The sequence below is a fragment of the Entelurus aequoreus genome, linkage group LG06 (genome assembly GCF_033978785.1).
Source record: "Entelurus aequoreus isolate RoL-2023_Sb linkage group LG06, RoL_Eaeq_v1.1, whole genome shotgun sequence".
Taxonomy (NCBI): Eukaryota; Metazoa; Chordata; class Actinopteri; order Syngnathiformes; family Syngnathidae; genus Entelurus; species Entelurus aequoreus.
Genome location: NC_084736.1, coordinates 26,636,414 through 26,658,159, shown reverse-complemented (window position 1 = coordinate 26,658,159; position 21,746 = coordinate 26,636,414). Strand labels below are relative to the sequence as shown.

General features: G+C 38.6%; 1 protein-coding gene across 1 annotated transcript in view; it reads right to left on the bottom strand.

The window, feature by feature from the left end:
• Positions 1-21,501, bottom strand: part of LOC133652082 (rho GDP-dissociation inhibitor 1-like) — a 44,694-nt gene extending 23,193 nt beyond the window's left edge. The window contains exon 1 of the mRNA XM_062050458.1: positions 21,344-21,501. The gene's annotated coding sequence lies outside the window, so the exon portion shown is untranslated. The remainder of the gene's footprint in view (positions 1-21,343) is intronic.
• Positions 21,502-21,746: the final 245 nt, after the last annotated feature.

The following is a 21,746-nucleotide window of genomic DNA, read 5'->3' as shown; positions in this document are numbered from 1 at the left end:
TGGTACATGAAACCACCAAAAACTACTAAATAAAAGGTACACAAACAAGTTTACTTCTTAGTAGCTAGGTAGTAATTTGGAAAGTTCCTGAGAAACTTCAGAGGGGCGGATTGTGCTGTTAAAATGCCGATTGGTTGAGCACAGTTGGTGCGTTCCAAGAAAAATGGTATTCTAAATGTCAGCTGCCATTACAGTATGCAGGAACAACTTGTTTGTTTCTTATTTGTTGTGTATTTTTATTACAAGATATTTGACAACGGAGAGAAAAAAAGAGAAAAAAATAACTCTCAAATTGCAAGAACTTCTCTGGGCCATCTGGGACCATGTTACCAACAGTTTGAACTATTTTGCAGTTTAATGTAGTTTATAAATTTTTACAAACCTTATTTTGATACGCAAAGCTACGAGAAGTGGACGGCCTCTTTTAAAAACATACTCACAGAGGAATATTCACTATTCAGTCGAACTTTGAAGCCATTAACTGGGACTCGTTTTTGAAGATATCAGTGAAAACAGAGGAGGAAGTAAACAAGTGGAACAAACATCCAATAATCACTATTTACTTTGTTACATGCTGAAACAGTAGTCAATGACATGCCATGTGTGTAGTTATTAGCCTCAAGCAGAGTGACCAAATGCTAATGCTAATAGACTATTGCTGTGTTCGTGTTGTCATGCGTGATAAACGCTGACATGTATCATTTATGGGTTTTTTTTATTTACAGCCCACATAGATTATAAAGACTTGCCTGACCCTCATGAATTCCTCATTTGCTGAGGGGACCACTTTTTGACTGTTGGACACTAAATAAAAACCGGAATTTCTATAAAATTCTATACACTGTTCTTAAAATCAGTCAACAGACTGATTTGTATAAACTACTGTGAAAATGTGGTGGAAACACAAACCACACAGGTCTACAGGAACCTACAGTAAAGGTTCCAGGAACTCAAAAGTTCCTGAAGTTTTGGTGGAAAAGGGCCTAAGATCATCCAAGCAAATGCTGGATCATGATGACCCTCAATAAAACAGTTCCCTGACAGTGGAGAGCAACACTCCAAGAAGATATCTGCTGTCTTTAGTTGTAAACTGAGGTTAAACTGGCAACACCACAGTGGTGGGATTATAGTCAGTGGGATTATGCCCCAGGTAACATTAAACGACATGCTAAAAAGCACCACTGTATGTTCTGGACCATTGTCATGCTGGAAGAGTTTATATCCACTTCATTGTTCTGGCTAAAGCCAGGAGCTTCGTGTCCAAGATGATACGGTTGATGGTTGGCTGTTCTTTGTAATGGAGTAAACATACTGAATCTGCTGAGGTTTAAAAAAGTATCTGTACGTGCAGACGATAGAGTGATCCAATATAGTCCCGGTGGCATACAAGGATTAACTCTGAGAATGTTTTCTATTGTCAGGGCAGTAGAATTTTCCTGATCTTCAAGATCATACTGTAGCTTCATCACCAGCACTACAGCATGAGGACCAACAAGGAAAAAACATATGTTAAGACAGACCCAAGTCCCATTACTGATCAGATATTTGAAACATGAACATGATCTGCTCTTTCTGAAGGCTTACTAGTGGCTACTGCAGTGCTTTGATCCACGGTTACATGACTGAACAAATTAATTAGAAAAACAGATTAACCAGAAAAGACAGCCAGCGTATGATAACATGGCAGTAATACCTTAAAGCGCACAATAAACTGACATTTATATGGACAATACAGTTCTGTGAGGCTCAAAGTGACCTAACATTAGAAGCTTTTAGAGGTGACATTTCCATGGAGCATCACCCGTCTTCTGAAGCCATCCTTCACACATATGTCACTGTTTTGATCCTCTACACCCCCAAACCCCTACCCCCATGACTCCACTGTTTTAGCACTACAGTAGGGACCTATGAAATCTGTTACATTTTGTTCTTATTGTGTTTAGTTTTTCTCCAAAAAAAAAAAAAAAAAAGTCCAATAATTAAATGCAAAAATCCTTACATTTATTGGTGCAATATATAATTGGACAATTTGACCAGTATTTTAAGTCAAGGCATAATACATGTTTAAAATTAATGTACCAATAAATGCTCCAAGTACAATGTAATTATGCAAGCTACTTTTTTGTATTTTGGTAGCGCAGTCAAACCGGATTTTGTGCACAGCACTGTTATTGTGAAGCCTGGAAGTGCGCTGCTCTTCTTAAGGGCATTGACGGCTGCAATGCATTTTAGTGGAGACAAGGCTGAGTTGACAAATAAAAAGGGTCCAGGTCAGCGGTCATTTCGCCAGACAGCTACACCTAACATTTTAGAGTCAGAATATTAGTTAGCATTAATCATGTTTAAAACGCTACAATCTGTGGCATTGGAGGTGTCGTCCACAACAACACAAGCAGATGAGATGTGTTGTGGGTGTGCAGGTTGCCAAAGCTAGCATTAGCATCGCAGTTTGTTCGCAGACTTAGCCAGTGTCTCAAGTGGTCATTGTGATATTGTTTAGCTTGGGAGAGGGTGGGTGAGCGATCCCTGGAAACATGATTTCCCCAGACTAACGTCCTTTTTCCTCACTGGACGGTGTGGCTCGGTTGGTAGAGCGCTTGTGAAAGCCCTTTGAGTATCTTGAAGGTAGAAAAGCGCTACACAAGTTTGACCCATTCACCAGTTACAGTGAACGCCTTTCAATCAGTTTATATCAGTTTCTGTTATATTCCAGGTTAATTTATGCGATTGTGTTAACGCGGAAATCATAGGGACCTAATATCGTTACACAGCACTAGGGCTGCAACTAACAACTAATTTGATAATAGATTAATCTGTCGATTATTACTTCAATTAATAATCTGAAAAAAGAGACAAACTACATTTCTATCCTTTCCAGTATTTTATTGGAAAAAAAACTGCATACTGGCACCATACTTATGTTGATTATCAGCTGTTTGTAAATGTTGCAGTTTATAAAGGTTTATAAAAAAATATATATATATATATACAGTATATAAAAAAGTAGCCTCTGCGCATGCGCATAGCATAGATCCAACAAATCGATGACTAAATTAATCGCCAACTATTTTTATAAATCGATTTTAATCGATTAGTTGTTGCAGCCCTACACAGCACTGTATAGTACGAGCATTTTAATCGCATCTGCGACTAAAAATAGGTTGAGCGAGTTTTGGACAAAAAGAAGCACACGTGCGAGTACAGATTTTAACCCTTTCGTCGCACTTAAAATCCCAAATAAATCCATCCAAAGTTGATCAAGATAGAGTAAAATGTTCACCTATCTGTATAGCATGTTTGAAATAAACTTAAACCATCATCATAACCAAATGGACAAGTGATTGACATGGAAGTGTCACTTTGTATGCGCTGCAGAACTGTGGCCCCATCCTCCTCCACCATGCACAGAGGGGAGCGGAGCTCACACACATACTAAACACAGAATAAACAAAATCTTAGTTGGAGGAACTGGTCAGTAAAAGTCAACGTTTTTTTTCACCGCCTTAAAACGTGACTGCACTGAGCGCTAGTAACTACGAGGGTTGGTTAGTTAGTTTTAGTTTATTTTGAACATTCAATACAATTACAATGGAAGGAATATTGAACAACAAATCAATGATTGAAGTGACAAACTTGCCATCCAAACAATACCACGTTTGTTGACAAGAACATACAGCCATGGAAGCACTTTCAATCTATTAAGCACAGGTAACCAACCACTGAAAGATTAAAAAGAGCTGCTGTCAGAGCCAACAAACTCCTGCTGCTAGCCTGCTGAGCTAACAAAAACAGCTCAGGCTACTGAGCATAGCCTTGATGATGTCACACGTCACTAGGCAACAGGCATCGCCTTTTTAAAAAGGCACACGCACAGACTTGTCCACAAACTTATCTTAACTGCATTATGTCAGATATTTTAATTTTTTTAGGTAGCACAATAATTACTTTCCTTTGTAATTAATTACATTTATTAAAGAGTAATTCAATTACTTTTTTAAAGTATTTTTCAGAACAGCCTGTCACTCGTGTATGTCCTATAATAATGCTTATTTTATAAAAACAGCGTTATTTTAAAGGTAAATTATTTTCATGTTCCTGCTGACGTTTAAACACGTCCTCTTAAACAAGGGCACTTTCACATTTTGTTCTTTTGTTTTTGTTGCCTGAAAAATTGAGCATAGCTAAATGTTTTTTAAAGATTAATTTGATTTTTTTTATATTATTGTGAAGGCTTTTTCTTTTTTTCTTTTTCTTACTTGTTGGTACCCGTTTTTGTGTATTTGGGATCCCCATCAGTCCTGAAATTTTTAAATCAAGGCATGGTGGAGATATTTAGTTACGTCAACGGATATTTCTATTTGCGGGTTAGTTTATGGGCCAAACTATATCGGGATATGAGTTTTGATCCATATCGCCCAATCCTATACTCGTATTAGCGCCAGTGCAAGCACAGTTTAGGGATGTTCTCTGTGTTTAATTGAGCATTACAGTGGGCCTTATGATGTCATTGTGTTTATATGTATGAGTGTACATGTGCATGTTCAGTGTTAACAATTAAAGTGTGATATTTAAGACATTTCATATTGCTACTAGGGCTGGGCGATATGGACAAAAAAGTATATCTCGATATATTTTTGCTTAAACTCGATATTCGATATACCGTATTTTTCGGACTATAAGTCGCAGTTTTTTTCATAGTTTGGCCGGGGGTGCGACTTATACTCAGGAGCGACCTATGTCTGAAATTATTAACACATTACCGTAAAATATAAAATAATATTATTTAGCTCATTCACGTAAGAGACTAGACGTATAAGATTTCATGGGATTTAGCGATTAGGAGTGACAGATTGTTTGGTAAACGTATAGCATGTTCTATATGTTATAGTTATTTGAATGACTCTTACCATAATATATTACGTTAACATACTAGGCACGTTCTCAGTTGGTTATTTATGCGTCAAATAACGTACACTTATTCAGCGTGTTGTTCACTATTCTTTATTTATTTTGAATTGCCTTTCAAATGTCTATTCTTGGTGTTGGGTTTTATCAAATACATTTCCCCAAAAAATGCGACTTATACTCCAGTGCGACTTGTATATGTTTTTTTATTTCTTTATTATGCATTTTCGGCCGGTGCGACTTATACTCCGGAGTGACTTATACTCCGAAAAAATACGGTATGTCTCGATATATTTTTCGGTGAAAGTATACATATAAAAGATATTCCTTTTTGAGCAATATTCAGTGAAATTGAAGTGAATGACAGTCAGTGGCACTTTATTAACCCAGTTAGTCAAGATGGGTATTAACAGTAGGGATGTCCCGATCCGATATTTGGATCGGATCGGCCGCCGATATTTGCCAAAAAATGCGTATCGGCAAAGCATGGGAAAATGCCGATCCAGATACAGTTTTAAAAAAAATCGGGTCTGTGTTTTCTAACGCACCGATTTAAATAATACATTCCACTTTTCTGCTGCTCCCTAATTTCCGTTCCACATTTTCCAGCACACCTTCAACACATCCACAGGTCTGTGGATTCTCACGCAGTTGCTTTTCGCTGCTGGCATTACACGACAGGCTCTTCTCACTCTTTTCTGTGTCTCCCTCTCACAGACAGCAAGCGCACCTTACACACGTCACATACTGTCACGTCATACGTCACATACGTATACGCCCTCCCCGGGCAGAGAGGTAGCAGCATGGCTAACGTTAGCTGTGATGCTAGCGCAGCCGTGCGAGCAACGTTCCCTCTAAGGTGCGCGCCTGTGCCATTGCGCACTGCTCAAGCGTCGTCTGCGCACGGCAAATCTATGCCACGCACAAAATCAAATAAAAAAATAAGCGCATAACAATTTTCGACACATGGACACGGCAGAGAAAACAGTTTTCGTCATCATTGTTCAAATATTCTAACGTCTGTCGAGACGCTTATCTCCATTCGGTGCCACACACCCACACCATCAAAATGCCGAGGCAAAAATGTCCACATCAAAACCGTATGAAAAAATTAGTGATTTTTTTAGATGTGATTTCCTTCTCTGCATGAAAGTTTAAAAGTAGCATATATTAATGCAGTATGAAGAAGAATGTTTTAATGTAGACATGCAAGCATTGAAAGAAAATTTTGAAAATCAAGACTACATTTCCTGCAAATGGGTGCATTTCTACCCTATATTTTAACTTTAGATTTACCGTATATTACCAAATAGACGCCCTTGTGCAAATAGACGACCTTGTCCTAATAGTCGCCCGGGGTCTGAGCCCATTTTGTGAATTAACAGCCTCTTCCTAATAAACGCCTATGTCCAAATAGCCACCCATGGGCTGTTATTTGCATAATTTAGATTAAAATCATATTGATTTCATTTTCATTAAACCCAATTTATAAGCTGACTCAGAGATAGAAATACAAAACTTTTCGGTTATCAGAAAGGATAGGAATAAACACGGTGGGGGCGTTTGTATGTATATTCACCAGGATATTAAATACATAACTCGCACTGATCTTAACCACAATGACCTGGAATCTGTGTGGGCGGAAATCAAATTTAAAAACGCTAAGCCGGTACTAATAGGGACTGTTTATAGACCCCCTAATCAGAGTGATTTCTATGGGGCTTTGGAAGAATGCTTGGCAGGGACAGACAACATGGAGAAAATTATAACTGGGGATCTGAACACAGATATTCAACGCAAAGATGCGCCTGTCTTCAGATCCTTCAGCAAGTTTTGTAATCTGCACAGTCTTTCCCAGCTAATAGCGCTACCCACAAGGGTGTGTGATTCCACCCAATCAACCATAGATCTCATTCTCACTTCAAACCGGCCTAAAATAAAAAATAGTGGGGTCATGATCTGTGGTCTCAGCGACCACTATCTAACCTTCTGCACCCGTAAAATAGCTAAACCTAAAGCCAATGGCCACATAACAGCCCAATCCAGATCCCTCAAAAAATACTCCAATGACAATTTCAATTTAAAATTAGATGAGTGGGACTGGTCCCCTGTGCTCGCGAGCAACCTGGTCGATGTTGCTTGGGATCGCTTCAAAACGGCGTTCCTAAAGATACTAAATGACATGGCTCCCGTGAAAACAGTCAGGATCAAAGCCCGCTCGGAACCATGGATGAATCCGGACCTATTAGCTGCCATAAAAGACAGAGACAGGAAATACTCTGAATACCAAAAATGTAAAACAGAAGTAGATAAACAACCCAATAATATCAACCTCAAATTACTCCTTTCAACTCTCAAAAAGCAATGCAATAAATTAAGAAATAAGTCAACCAACCTGACTAAATCCTTAAAAAAAAATTACATTAACGACAAAATAGAGGAAAACACAAATAAGCCACGTGAGCTCTGGAAAATTCTCAACAACCAGCTTTCTTGTTTGCAGCCAGAAACTTAAAACAAGACTCACCAACATCAGCATCAAGGAGGGTGACTCCCTCATCACTGACAAAATGGAGGTAGCTAGCAGACTTAACATCTTTTTCACCAGCATAGTCGCAACTCTTGTCAACAAGCTGTCCCACCACTCTGGTCGCTTTGGTGTAGAACACATTAAAGCCTTCTACAGAAAGCTAGGAGTATCCAACGATGATTTCAAATTAGAAATGGTCACAGCTGATGAGGTGTTTAAAAAATTGAGCGCGCTCCACCCTAACAAGGCCACTGGCCTTGATAATATTCCCTCCAGATTCCTCAGGGACTCTGCCTCCATCATTGCCCCGATCATCATGCACATAATAAACCTATCAATTACACAAGGCCAAGTACCAAAAGATTTTAAGATAGCAAGAGTAACTCCCCTCTTTAAAAAAGGAAGCAAATTGGAACCTGGCAACTACCGACCTGTTTCTATTTTCAGTTCCGTTTCAAAAGTAATGGAGAAAATAGTTTATGAACAGGTCGATAGTTACCTTGCCACTAATAAACTCATGTACAAATTCCAATCCGGCTTCAGAACTAACCACTCCACTGACACATGCCTTCTCTATCTGACCGACCACATCAAACATGAGGTGGACGCGGGCAAATACTGCGGCATGGTCATGCTGGACCTTCAGAAGGCCTTTGACACCGTTAACCACGCTATACTGTTGGATAAGCTCAGAGCAATCGGATTTAACAAAACCTCATGGAGCTGGATGCAATCTTACTTGGAGGGGAGGGAGCAGGTGGTAGAGGTGAACGGCACCGTGTCCCCCCCCCCCCCCCCCCCTCTCGGTGAGCTGTGGAGTCCCCCAAGGCAGTATATTGGGACCTTTACTGTTCCTAATATACATAAACGACATGTCATCGGCATGCGACTGTGAATTGTTTTTGTTTGCGGATGACTCTGCCTTGCTGGTATCCGGCAAGGACAAGTAAGTCACAGGTGGAGAAAATCCTCAGTGCTGAGCTCTGTAGAACTTGCACCTGTCTTGCTGACAACAAGCTATCCATACACTTGGGTAAAACAGAATCCATCCTGTTTGGGTCCCACATCAAACTTAAGAAAGTCAATGACTTCACCATAAAAGTAGGTGACATTGTTATCACCAGGAAAGATGAGGTCACCTACCTAGGTTCCATTCTAGAGGCTAACCTGTCCTGTGATAAAATGGCAACCAAGGTAATCAAAAAGGTTAACCAACGAACGAGATTTCTCTACAGAATTTCCTCTCTGGTCAACAAAAGCACCTTGAGGATTCTGGCGGGAACTCTCGTTCAACCCTTTTTCGATTACGCATGCACCTCCTGGTACCCTAGCACCTCCAAAACCCTCAAATCTAAACTCCAAACATCTCAGAACAAGCTAGTCAGGTTACTTCTAGACCTCCACCCCAGATCCCACCTCACTCCTACCCACTTCTCTAAAGTGGGCTGGCTCAAGGTGGAGGACAGAGTTAAACAACTTGCACTGAGCCTAGTCTATAAAATCCGCTACACCTCCCTGATACCGAAATACATGTCAAACTACTTCCTTAACGTAAATGACCGCCATAACCACAACACCAGGGGATGCTCCACTAACCACGTTAAACCCAGATTCCGAACTAACAAAGGTCTTAACTCATTCTCTTTCTATGCCACATCAATGTGGAATGCGCTCCCAACAGGTATAAAAGAAAGGGCATCTCTACCCTCCTTCAAAACCGCAATAAAAGTTCACCTCCAGGCAGCTAAAACCCTAAACTAACACCCTCCCCGGATTGCTAATAATCAAATGTAAACAATCAAATGCAGATACTTTTTCTTTTTCTTATGCCTTCTGATCTCTCTCTCTCTCTCTCTCTCTCTCTCTCTCTCTCTCTCTCTCTCTCTCTCTCTCCACTACTTGATGTCCATATCCCCCCCCCCCTCCTCTACACCCCTGATTGTAAATAATGTAATAATTCAATGTGATTATCTTATGTGATGACTGTATTATGATGATAGTATATATGATAGTATATATCAGTATCATGAATCAATTTAACTGGACCCCGACTTAAACAAGTTGAAAAACTTATTCGGGTGTTACCACTTAGTGGTCAATTGTACGGAATATGTACTTCACTGTGCAACCTACTAATAAAAGTCTCAATCAATCAATCAAAAAAGCAAAGGTGCAATAATTCTGGTCATTACGGTAACAGCAGACGTCACGTGGGGATTCTGGGTAATCAACATATTGCAATGGGTCACCGCATATAGCGTAACACACAACAAACCCACGAGGAAAAGTTTCAACATGGCAAGCAACAGTAGCAGTGAGTTGAATGAACAGGATACCGGTACACCACAACTGATGGACGGGAATATTTTAAGGGGGAAGAAGAGAAAGTTTGACTTAAAGTTCAAGCTAGCGATTGTGAAGTATGCGGAGCAGAATTCTGGTTTGGCAGCGGCCAGGCAGTTTAACGTTGACCCAAAACGTGTACGAGAATGGAAACAAAAAAAGGGAGAACTACTATCTCAGTCGGCAATCGATGGAAAACTGTCTCGCTTATCTGGTGGAGGTAGGAAGAAAGTGAGCGACGAGCTTGATGCTAATTTGTGTCAGTGGATACATCACGTACGTGGACTGAACCACCGTGTGTCCCGCAAAATGATCCGCATTAAGGCAAAGGAGTTGTATGCCACCGCGAGTGACACGAGAGACACCGGGGTGGTGTTTGGTGCAACAAGTGGCTGGCTTAATCGTGTGTGTGTGTGTGTGTGTCCGTGTTGCAAACAGTAGCCATAGCTGAATGTTGCTTTCTGGTATCCTACAAGGTGTGTGGGCTGACGGTGGCAGCTGATGGGAGTGAGGACCAGCTCATTTACTGCCTCAAGGAGGGACAGCCATGTCAGGCAGGCAGAGAGATGCTGTTGAGGGCTAGACAGCAGGCTGCTGCTGTGGTTCAGGAAGAGGAGGAGAGTGATGAGGAATAGCAGTTCCTCAATGAACTTGTGATTGAAAAGGAGGATGATGATGAGGGGGGTGAGGGAGAGGAGGAGGAGGATGATGAGTGGGGTTGAGTTGCATTTGGGGTTGCGTTTGGTGCAGTATTATTGTTTTGATGGTTTTATAGAGTACTTGGTACCATAATTGTATTTTTCCTGTATGCTGCTTTATTTAAAACTTGGAGTACTGTAGCCTTTATTTTATTTAAGTGACAGTATTATTGTTCTGTTTTGATGGTGTGTTTTTTAATACTTGAGTACTTGGTACCATAATTTTATTTTTCCCGGTAGGCTGCTTTATTTAAAAAGTGTATTTATTTTTGGTATTGGTATTCTATTTGACAATTCTTGCAGTACTGCCATGTTGAGCTCTTGTCTTTTCATAGTCTTGTTTTTTTGTTTGTATGTTTACAATAGCTTTTACATTTAAAATTGTTTGTACGAAAAAAAAATACTGGACAGTAACCATTGTAACCAAATAATGGCCTGGTGCAGGCTGGTGCAAAAATAAATAAAAGCCTTGTGCAAATAACCGCCCATGTCCTAATAGCCGCCCGGGGTCTGACCCCATTTTGTAAAATAAACGCCCGGGCTACTATTTGGTAATATACGGTATTCTCATATCAAACTCTTTTGGCTGTCTTTTTGACACTTACATCCGGCGCCCCCCTCCACGCCCCGGATTATAAATAATGTAAATAATTCAATGTGATTATCTTGTGTGATGACTGTATTATGATGATAGTATATATCCGATAGTATATATCTGTATCATGAATCAATTTAAGTGGACCCAGACTTAAACAAGTTGAAAAACTTATTCGGGTGTTACCATTTAGTGGTCAATTGTACGGAATATGTACTTCACTGTGCAACCTACTAATAAAAGTCTCAATCAATCAATCAAAACACATAGAAACATCATACTGCTGTGATTATATGCATCAATTGTTCATTCAAGGCTAAGGCAAAATATCGAGATATATATCGTGTATCGCAATATGGCCTTAAAATATCGCAATATTTAAAAAAAAGCCATATCGCCCAGCCCTAGTTCAATGATACCATTTCTGTTTGTCATGTATAATTTTGTCTATTATGTGTTTATCCTTGAATAAACAGGTCAGTTTCTTGTTACCAACCATTGTGTATTATTCAAACTCCCCTAATTCAGCTGGCTAGTTGTTATCAAGAGTACTAAAACCCTTTTCAACATGATTCTGACAACTAAGTAGGCTAAATAACTTTAAACTTTAATACATGCTCGGATAGGCCAGTATCGGTCAGTATCGGTATCGGATCGGAAGTGCAAAAACAATATCGGTATCGGATCGGAAGTGCAAAAACCTGGATCGGGACATCCCAAATTAACAGCACAGAAAATAAACTGTTTAAGTAGTACAAAATTACATAACATAAATGATATAGAAAAATATTCTTTCTACATAAAATAAATAACATAGCTGTGCAAATAATACAACATGTATCAAACTCAGATAAAAAATACATTTGCAGGCAGGCGCTTTTTAATTCCCAGTCGACGATGTAATGGACTGTCACACACGTACGGTTCTGTGGTCCGACTAGAAGTGGTCAGCGCAGAGTAAATGACTTTACTTAATTGTGCGGTTATGATCTTCCTCACTTCGTCGTACATTTCGCTTGAATATTCTCTCTTCTACGACTCTCTCGTCGTCATTTTGGAAGTGCTCTTAACCAATCGTGACTCATCATTGATCTTTCCCGTATATTTTGTCTCCTGCCCGTGGAGTTGCACTAGTCCAGGGGCCGTACTTATCAAGCTTCTTAGAATTACTCCTAAGAAGTCTGCTAAGAGTTGACTTAAGAGTAAATAAATTCTTCGCTGAAAGCTGCACTCAAAAGTTAGTTATCAAGCGTCTTACTCACACTTTCAGCGAAGTGTAGGACTGAATCTTAAGTGTCACACTCAGAGCTGAATTACGACATTACTATGTGCCGTAAACGGAATTTTAGGTGACGTAATTTCTGTGTCCATAGAAATGACCAATCACGGAAGGGAATCCCTTGTCTAAGAATAAAGAAATATCTTAGAAATATTTAAGTGGACAATGGGAGTGTATATTTTGACAATAAACTACAAAATTATACAAAACAAACAAACAATATTGGCAATGAATCAAAAATAAATGTTTCCTTTTTGTTGCACCTTTCCTGCTTCCTGCTCCCAGACTGTAACAAAGAGGCAGGGGAGACACTTCTCCAGGATGTATGCTCGGGGCAACACCCTTCACTTTACCCGGCAGTGGGTCTCCACAGCGGACGACTTTAGAGTGAATGATGAGTCCGGCGATTAGTTGCAAATCTTGCTTTATTGATTGCTTGCACACAGCCAATCCAACACAAAACAAACTAGTCCCCGCCCGCACTCACAATACCGCTCCCTCTCTTCTCTCGCCCACACACTCACTGACGTCACTCACCTCACATGCTGTAACCTAGCGTATGTGTGTGCCACACACATACGCTACTCTCATAACATTTTCTTTCCAATTCATTAATTAGGCAACTAATTTGAAACTGGTGTGGGTGGCTCTATATATACTAGTCCACTGCAGCCACATGCAGAAATCAACAAGGAATCGAAAATTATTAAATCTGTGACAAAAATAATACCTGCTCTGTCTAAACGATACCGTTTGATCAGCTGCTCGTCATCAAACAAAGATGAACGTTCGCGCACGTGTCTCGCCTCAGTGCCATCCCCTGCTGGCAACTCCTAACCATTTAAGACACCTCTGAAGGTCTCTTAAATATCGTGGAGAGTAGGAGTGATTCTTAGACTTAAGAACGTTGATAAAAAGCTTTTATTCTTAAGTTTGAGAGTAGGACTAAATTTCGCAAATTTTCAGGACTTAAGTGTAAAATGGCACTCTAAGAAGCTTGATAAGTACGGCCCCAGTTCTCTTTCTCTTCTCCCTCTCTCTTCTTTTGTAGCATGTAGCTTAGCTAACCACTACATGGGTCTAAAAATAGCTAAGCTACGGAAATCACTACTTGTTTAACAAGTAGCGAAGCTACTGCCGAGCTACTGGGAAATGTAGTTAAGCTACGTAGCTTCGATTTTTAAGTTAATTCTTTTTAATTTGAAAAAGGGGTTGAGAAGGGGTTTAATAGCTCATGAAGTGTTGCGAGGGAGAACAAGTAACACAACAAATAAGCGGCATTTGGTCATTTTAACGTGAACACAATTATATCGATATTACGATATTTTCCTAATTCATATCTTATTTAAAAATATATCGATACATCTTACAAACTCGATATATCGCCCAGCCCTAATTGCTACTAAATTTTTTTCTGTGCTTCAACAAATGTTCCTTACTACAATTTTTACAAATGTTTCCGTTCTACAAGTGAAAAGCTAGCGTACATCCCTGTTACCTTACTTATCTACCTAGTCAGAGACCTAAAGTGTGTCGTGGTGAATTATCCAGTTTGAATACCGGTCCTGTTGTCCTTTTGGTAAATTATAATGCAGAGACTAGATAATGGCACTGACTCTAATGAGATCCACACATCCTCCATTTGGGTGCCAAATAATAAACTGGATTAAGTCCAGAGCCATTTGAGGCCCAATGCTGGCAACATCAAAATGAATGGGTACATTTGAATGATTTTGAGATAGAACCTTCAGTCTTCTAAAGTCAAACATGACACAATGCTATGTGGCATTTTGCTTTTCAAAGTTACGAGAACTTCCTTTGACTTGCAAGAGCTTGATGATTCATATCCTCTTGACTGCTAAACCACATGCAGCAAGGCCAAGGCACAATTTGTAGTTCTAAAACTCCACCTGCGAAATCGAGTCACCTTTAATTAGTCATTCATGTCTGGACTCTTTACTGATATTGTAAACAAGGAAGACAACAGCAATGCATCTGGGCAAAAAAAAGCAGACCGAGTTACAGTAAGTGTTGATGCCCAAGTCGAGCAATGGGGAAGTGCTGCAGCAAGAACTCATCTAGACCTGAAGCAATGCACAGGAAGTCCAAAACAAGTCATGTAATCAAAAGGGAAGAGGAACAGGTTTGAGTGGATGAGCTCCTTTTAACCGACGACTTAAAAAGTTGCTATCAGATTTCGATAAGGAAATGGGTACATTAGCAAAGGCGTCAAAATCCCATCGCAAGAAAAACGGACGAAAAGAAACAAAGGAGTACTTTCCCAGGAAGATCTAGAACACATAGGAAGCTTTAAAAATAGTCCCTCCATGTGGTGGCAGGAAGCTGCCATAGAATAAGATATCAAGGTACTGGATGAAAGGTCTACTCCTCATCCTCAATCACTTCCACACAATGGAGCACCTTCTAAAATGGCCATAATATTTTCTTCAACAGATTAAAGCCAGTAGTTTCGCATGGATATGCAGATTGGCTTGAGGTTGAAATGTAGCGGTAAATTAAAGAAGGATGTGTTCCGACCACACAAAGGCACACACACAAACCTGGAAAACACTGGGCCATGTGTGCCTGTGGGCTGGCAGACATCCACGCACCCGCTCAGGGACGTGACATGATGGTCTAGGGCATGTTAGGACCGTTTGGGGAAGAATATTGCCAGACCATCAGCACCAGTTGAAAAATGAATAGTCACCAGGTAATCACGGGGTTGCACGTTCAATGCCCCTGGAAATAACACTCTTCTACAGTCACATAACATCTCGGCGGTCAAAAAGACAAATACGCCTCAAAAGTGGCACAAAAACTGGAAGTGGAAATCCGAAGATACTGGGCTCTAGTGGGGTTTGGCTGCTAAAGCTAGATAAGCGTTGTCGTTTATCAAAAGTAAGTTTTATTATGTTGACACTACATGAGTGGTTAACTTCTTTTTACACTTACATGGCCATTAAACGCTTTTTTTCTTATACCCGTCCACCTTTATGAGAGTGTTTAAAAAGAGTGTTAATATTACGGTGCTTAACTAGGACTTATATTACGAGTGCTAGAATACGAATGGAAACATTATCTGCACAGTTTATAAAGGTTTTAAAATGGAGACAGCCTGTACTACTACTAATATTGTACTATACTGTACAATATTAGTAGTAGTACAGGGTGATATGTTAAAAATTGCAGCCTCCTGAAAAAGATATATATACTGTATGTCACAGTACATTATTTTGTATGTAAAGGATAATAGAAGCATTTCAAAAGGGGTTACAAAGGCTCCTAATTTAGTTACTGACATATGTAGTAACAAATTACATCATTTCCAGTCGCATCATTTTCTCAAAACTACTAATCAATCTACTTGTTGATATCTGCTTATTTGTGTTGTAACTTGTTTCTATCTACACTTTTGGTACAATGTAAGAGGCACTTATTTTTCTCTTCTCTGGATACTTTACATACATTTTGGGGGATACTACAAAATTGGGTATCAATTCAATACCAGGTAGTCATATCAAATTGTCAACATCACTGAATCATTCAATTTTTGATCACAATACAACATCAACATTTATCAACAATATCAAATTATTGATATATACATATACACACATATATATATATATATATATATATATATATATATATATATATATATATATATATATATATATATATATATATATATATATATATATATATATATACACACACACACACACACACACACACACACACACACAGGTCCTGACCATAGGTCCTCTTTTCACCAGACATGTCCTCTTTTGCGGGGCTGTCGGTCGGTGTTTCTTAAATGCCTCAAATGTCCGGCATTTTGAGTTAGGGTTGCGTGTATTTTCAATGAACGTTCAGGGTTAAGAAGGTTAAAAACACAACAAATTGTGCACGCAGCAGCATTCTGAATCGTGAGGGAGGGGGAGAGACAGAGAGAGCGAGAGAGTTGTGACAAACGCGCATGCGTCGTCAGGCTCTGCTTTTTATCGATAGATTTATCAGATTTAATTTTTTATTATCTATAGCAGGGGTGTCAAAAGTGTGCATTTTTGTAACATTTTCCTTGTTTTATTTGGCAAGTTGAAAGAACATGGCGCCAGTATGCTGTTTTTTTTCAACAAAATACTGGAAAGGATAGAAATGTAGTTTGTCTCTTTTATCCGATTATTAATCGATTAATCTATGTAATAATCGACAGATTAATCGATTATCAAATGAATCTTTAGTTGCAGCCCTAATACATACATACATACATACATACATATTTAAATAAGTTTCTACTATTGACTCATTTAAATCCTTTAGGGGTTTTTTTTGCCCTTAAAGCCCTCCTGTGTGCAGAAACTTATTTGCCGAGTTTGTGAACAATGACAAGAACAAAATATATTTGTATTTAAAAAAATATTGATCTAACCACTGTAGTATTGAACAAATTAAGATATTATACTTGGTATCGTTGCTGTCGATATTTGTATCCATCCGCTCACCTTTGTTTATGTTCAAGAGCTCTAGCTTGTAGTTAGCTTATCCTGCTACAGCATGTAGTGTAGCACGTTTAGCTATTCCTCATCCTCCAGGGATGATACTTTTAAGAAATGTAGTGTATTTTCCACCATGGAGGTGAGGATTGCTGACTTAGAAGTGGCTTTGCACCATGGAGCCGCTAGGTAGAATGCTACATTGCATTTGTTCACTTGTTGCTGTCAAATTTGCGGACACAGCTAGAATGTGTCATCAACATGCATTATCATTAAATAACGACAGTATTAAAAAGGTCTATCGTCGGCCCAAATTACGGTATTTTCCAGACTATAGAGTGCACGGTATAGAAGTCGCACCCACAAAATTTCAGTAAGCCGCATATTCAGTATATAAGCTGGCATAAAGAGTTATTTACACAGAAATATATTTCAAATGTTTATTTACAAACATTAAATTGTTTCCAAACGGTGTCTGTAAAACAGCCAATCAAATAAAACAGAAGTCATCGTCATGGACCCACTAGCTACGGAAGCTAGCTCTCCAATCAGCTAAACAGACTCAATAACTCCACGGTGACGTTTTGGTGAATTTACTGAGGAATTTGTGAAACTGAAACAATACAAAAAGAATACCATCGTACGTTGATAATACTAACACAGACACTCGTAAATGTTTTAGCATATTAGCTAATGCTAACAACGCTAGCTTGATTACATTACGATAGCACGTACAAATATGAATGAAATCACTCCTACAGACTTCACACATGGGACGCTTTAGCAAGTAAGAATTGTTGTAGTTACATTGTAAAATTTACAAATGTTGCTAGGAGTGATGAATGAAGAATCCTTTTGAACAGAAACGCCACGGACGTTTTTACTTCCGGTTTAAGACATGAAAACAGAAAGTACATTTTCAACCCGCAACAACTGCAGTGAGCGAACTTGCCCAAAGGGTGGAACCAAAGCACAAACAATAACACAAGATTTTAGAGTCTTGTTGGGTTTAATGAAAACTATTGAACACAAAACATTATGGCCATTGGCGAAGAAAAATTGATTAATTAGCTGTACCGTTATATAAGCTGCAGGGGTCAAAGTGTAGAAAGAAAGTAACACATGATCCGGAATTTACGGTATATCACAAGATTTTAGTATACAGTGATGCATTGGTTTTCGTACTCCCCACTTTTCAAAGGAAATTTTCGCCAAAACATGGCCTCATTTTGTGTATGCCGTCTCTTTTTGTTATCATTTAAACATATTTTGCATTGTTTTCTGCATGTAAAGCAGCTGTGTTGTTAGCATTGCCAGGACTGCAGACTGATTGGATGTTTATATCTTCCCGTTTAGAATAAGAATTAATCTTAATCTTCATGCAAATAAAAAAAAAAAGTGGGCACAAAGAAGCTTCTTTTCATCGTTTTTTCGCCAACTTCCCGGTTTATGGCCACAACCTTCTACTATCCAGATGAGAGGCCTGATTTATAATTCAGAATTAATTTCACCAACTCAGAGGAGAAGCAGCTTTTTGTCCATAGCTGCATACGGCAAAAAGTCAGTGTTCAAAAACAAGAAAAACAAAAACAAAAAATAGGGGTATTTTATTTTAACTAAGCAAAATTATCTGCCAATAGAACAAGAAAATTTGGCTTGTCAAGGCTTTCCAAAACAAGTCAAATTAGCTAAACTCAATGAACCCAAAAAATAAGTATATTCTCACTAATTACAACTATACTACTATATGAGTACGTATTTTCTGTTGTTTTTTTGATTGATTGATCGAAACTTTTATTAGTAGATTGCTCAGTACAGTACATATTCCGTACAATTGACCACTAAATGGTAACACCCGAATAAGTCCACGTTAATCAATTCATGGTTTCATTGAAAATAAAACAGCAAAGTCCATTTGGCTGTCATCTGTTTTAATATGAAACACAATTGTGTCAAAGTCATGATTTTTTTTTCATGCTTGAAATAAGAAATTATTACTTTGAAAAAGTAGTTTTATACTTGCGAGTGTTAATGACACAGCTTTGCAACACCTGATATTCTAGTTTCAAGCATGTTTTACTCAATATAGGTCATAAAATCTCAGCAACAAGCTATAATATCTTACTGAGATAATTTAGGACCAAAACACTTAAAACAAGTAAAACACTCTAACATAAAATCTGCTTAGTGAGAAGAATTACCTTATCAGACAGAAAATAAGCAAAAATCACCCTTATTTGAGATATTTAATCTTACTTAGATTTCAGTTTTTGCAGTGCAGTAGCTACTTACCTCTGTGATCACGGTGCCGCAAAAAGTAGTTCCTCTGTGTTAGCGCTCATAAAAACAATAGCCCTAATACTACCACCGTAATGCTTAATATCAAAGGGGAACTGCACTTTTTTTGGAATTGTGTCTGTCATTTACAATCCTTATGTGAGACAAGAGCACATGTTTTCTTTATTTATGCATTCTAACTCATAAAATATGGCAAGTACGAGGTGGCCAACAATGCAGCTACCGTAATTGGAATACACTATCGCCCCCATAAAAAACATCCAAAAACTGCCAGCAATACTCCATTTACATCTCGTGACCTAAACACTGACCTATTTTTAGCGGCGCCGTGATCACAGAGAGCTAACTTGCTTATGCTGCTATATTGACACATTGAGCTGCTGCATCGCCTCTGAGTCGGTGAAAGTTAATTCTCGATTATAAATAAAGCCTCTCACCCGGATAGTAGAAAGTTGTGGACATAAACCGAGAAGTTGGTAAACTTTGACATCCAACTTAGACCCGGAAAAGGCGAGAAAAACACAAACCTTTTCTTTCGTTGAAACGGAAAGATATAAACATCATTCGTCAGACATTGTACAGTAAGTGATTGTTTTATTATGTTTGTAGTTTGTATATCTTAGCATTACTGCTACATGTTGCTTCGTGGTTGTTGTTGAAGGGAAAAGAAAACGTGATCTTTGCAATTAACACACCGCTGTATGCTTAAAATGAGCAAAATATGTAAATATTACATGCTATTAAGAATGTTACTACATGACATATATATTTACAGCGTGTATATAAAAAGTTGACGGAGGTTTTTGAATGTTTTTAAAGCACTTTATAGGCAGAATAGAGCGAATCCAATTAGCTCCATTGTTAGCTGACTCTTGCTAGCGTTTATTTACGAGTTAGAATGCATTATGAATGTTACTACATTACATACATACTTACATTGTGTATATAAAAAATGTGTGGCGGTTTTTGGATGTTTTTAAAGCGCTTTATAGGCTGAATAGAGCGACTCCAATTAGCTCCGTTGTTAGCTGACTCTTGCTGACGTTTATTTACGAGTTAGAATGCATTATGAATGTTACTCCATGACATATATACTTACAACGTGTATATAAAATATTGACGGAGGTTTTTGGATGTTTTTAAAGCGCTTTATAGGCGGAATAGAGCGAATCAAATTAGCTCCATTGTTAGCTGACTCTTGCTAGTGTTTATTTACGAGTTAGAATGCATTATGAATGTTACTACTCTACATATATACTTACGTGTATATTAAAAATGTACGGAGGTTTTTGGATGTTTTTTAAAGCGCTTTATAGGCGGAATAGAGCGACTGCAATTAGCTCCATTGTTAGCTGACTCTTGCTAGAGTTTATTTACGAGTTAGCATGCATAATAAAAGAAAAACACATGTGTGCTTATCTTACATAAGGATTGTGAATGGCAGACAATTCCCAAAAAAGGTGCAGTTCCCCTTTAAGACAGGAGCGAGGCGGCAAGTGGTGGCAGGATTTGTGGGCATGGCTGATCTCTGGAATAATCACCTATCAGCCATAATCACTTGGAGCACATTTGATTCAAGGTGGTGTGATTATAATATGCACAGCCAAGCCAAACATGAATAATCATTGTGTTGATCTAAAGAATGAGAAATTCATGTTTGGGTGTGAGAAAAAGAAGTTGAAATCCAGGAAGTGACATATAATATTGTACTTCGGCCATATTACACCTAATACAATACAATGGTCGACTTATTCAACTTTAATTAACTAATTACTTGTTATATTAAAACATTAAAAACAAGCGTATTATTGTGGAAAAAAAACAATAAATGGTGGTCGCCATGATTCCTTCTAGAACTTTCAAGACCAGTTTTTACACCCGGAAATGAAAAAAAGGTAGGGTTTACGCAAAACACGCTGCTTAATGAATAATTCAATAGAAGACTTCATCAAGTTTGGTGAACAAATATCACAAAAAAACACATTAAACGTCTCTATATTGGCAGTAATGGATATTGTAAAACTCCCTCGCAACAGGAAGTTGATCTTTGCCCAACTAAAACAGGTCATTATTTCTCGGGTAGAGCGGGCAGACATTCCCCTACAAAAACTCGCTAAATGCACCAAAGCAACATTGACTAGTAATAAATCAAAGCTACTTCCGCGAGAGTTTATCGAATGTTTCATTGAATCTTACCGTTTATACCTCCGGAAGGCTGGAAGCTGTTGAGAACGTCGGCGAGAGGGGGGTGAAGTGGAGTGACACAGGAAAATGTGAGCGTTCCCGCGGACGGGTGAAACAACGTCCGGTGGATTAACTTCAAAATAAAAGTAACGGTCCTTGGTCAAGAAAAAAGTGTGGTTTCCACAAGCCATGACGACCTACTGACATTTGTTGTTTCATGTTTGTTTTTTCTTCACAAAAATGATTTACTGTTGTAGAAAGTGATATGCGCTTAGCACAATTGTTTGGACAACCGGAAGTACTACATCATTTGCACGACAACACCTAGGAAAACTATACGTATTGTATTGTACACGTAACTATGAAGCAAAATGTAAGAACACGTCATAAGTTGAGGGAATAGTATGTGATTTAG